The sequence below is a fragment of the Octopus bimaculoides genome, chromosome 16, assembly GCF_001194135.2.
Source record: "Octopus bimaculoides isolate UCB-OBI-ISO-001 chromosome 16, ASM119413v2, whole genome shotgun sequence".
NCBI lineage: Eukaryota > Metazoa > Mollusca > Cephalopoda > Octopoda > Octopodidae > Octopus > Octopus bimaculoides.
In genome coordinates, this window is record NC_068996.1 from 15,047,549 (window position 1) to 15,049,905 (window position 2,357).

Consider the following 2,357-nt stretch of genomic DNA (forward strand, 5'->3'; position numbering starts at 1 on the left):
TATACATACATATACACACGCATATACACAGCCGCACGTGTGCACACACACATACACACAAACGCACATACACAACAAACATGGAACCATACTAGCTGTAGTTATTCTATCTCGGAGGCACTTGTGATAGAAAATTCTGAATTAAAACACAGAACTTTTCTCAGAACGTCCGTGGGTTCCAGCCAAGTACTTTGCACTTCATTTTGTCTCCTCAGTGCCCAATATTCAACACGGCATGAGCTAAACCAAGACACAATGTTTCTTCCGATATATAAATCGATAGGATTAACATTTACTGATTTTTGCGAATGCTAGCCCGGCTAGAATAAAAAGTAATATATGCACTTAAAATGAGCTTTTGCTTAAAATACACATGTATTTAACACATATAATTGATGTACAAACGTGGAATGATAGTATCTGTAATATTTCTGAAAGAGAAATTTTGTGCTTCAGCACAAATCAGTAAAAATTTTGTTTTCCGGTTTCTATACCGAAACAAACACTTTCGGTTTAACAGCTCGTAACGTCTGGAGGTATTCGGCACTGAGGAGACCAAATGAAGTCGAAACACCGCATATTTAAATACTGGTGTGTAAAAATGTCAGCTTTTGTTCACATGGTACAGCTGTATACGCATAGTACATGTGCAGGAGTTCTTTGCCTAATCTCATGATTTTATTACCTGCACAGTTGAGTATACACATGATGTACTCCATTTTTTCTTTATTATTAAGTAAGTGTTGTCTAAGTGACATGATGCAGCCTTCAAAGGCCGTTTGGATTGATCTTACGCGTTTACTTCCATCCTTACACTTCAGGCAGATAACGTCAGTGTTACTGTTGATCTCAAAAATACCAAAGGTTGCCAATGTCTTCTTGGTCCTGATCAATTTGGAGATTTCTTCAAGTGTCGAATCTAGTAGCCCAAATGCCGGAACTTGTAGCCCAAATGTTGGTGCCTTGTGAAAGCATTGTAGGATATATGTTAGTTCTTTTCAATGCAGACAGCTCTAACTTACAAATCTTCTGAAGTCTGCTGAAGTATTTCATTTTATAACTCTAGCTTTATATACAGCACCAATATATGTACTATTCTTGTCGATTGTAAGGTATTTGTAACATTCATCTCTGGTGACAAGGGAGACAGATAAACCATTGATATCAATATTCCTTGCTTGATCAACGTACTTACCTCGTTTGATTACCAAGTATGAACGCTTGTCCTGACCAAACTCCATTCTTGTTTCCCGTTGTTACCAGTGCTAAAAGTGTGGGTGAAACTAATCTTTCATCTACAATTTCTATCATACAATTTACGATATGAGTTTCGCAGTGAACCTGGAAGAAAGCATCCGAACCAATTGCTTGTAATTTATATGTCACATTTAAGTTTTGAGAGAGACGTATAAGGTTTATATTGTATTTCTTCGAATGTATTTTTGAAAACGTGTCTTTCTGAATATTTTGTACATGTTTCGATACATACACACATACGTGCACGCGCATGCACAAACATACACACACGCACACAAACATACACATGCAAGTACACACACGATATAACTGTGAGTTTGTTTTTCTGTATGCGTGTGTTGTGTTGGACTATAGTAATCAAATCCATAGCATTGGTTTTCGTTAGCCTATATCATTTCTTTTCGCTGATATGTCAGCAAATCCCCGTTAGAATATTCACAACACACACACACACACACACACACACACGTGTGTGTGTATGCGTGTGTGTGTACACGGCTTTGAATGACTGATACTAGATACTGGTTTAATAATTAAAGTTTCCAAGGCCAATATGAACTACAACCTTAAACTGTCAGTCACGCAGACAAATTATTTCAAGCGTTATACTCCCTAGCTTTGTCGGAAAGCTAAAGGTCACCGTATACTTAAAATGTAGATATAATATATAGACAGAGTGCGAGGTTGGCTAAGTTGATAAAGTGCACCAAAGGAAAAGGTTGAAAGTTCGTGTCCAGTGACTTGCACTGTATTTTGAATTTTGTACGTCATCATGATAATTAATTCTGAAATGACTCAATACACCAATCTGCATAGTATGAGTAACACTCTTCTGTAATCAGCGGTAGCACTTTAAAACTGACGAGGGTTTAGATTGCTTTGCACGAATGAGTTCAATTCCTGCTGCAGGAAAATCTAACGAATGTAGACTATTTCTGTTCTATCCAGAAGTTTCGTATTGCAATGATTTAATGTTAACACCGAAGACTCCCAAGTGGCAGAAGAAAAAATTAAAATTTTGTCATTTCATAGTTGCCTTTATTCGGGACACACGCGCCCGCACACATTCAAACAACCCACACACTCTCTCCTTTTGTTTT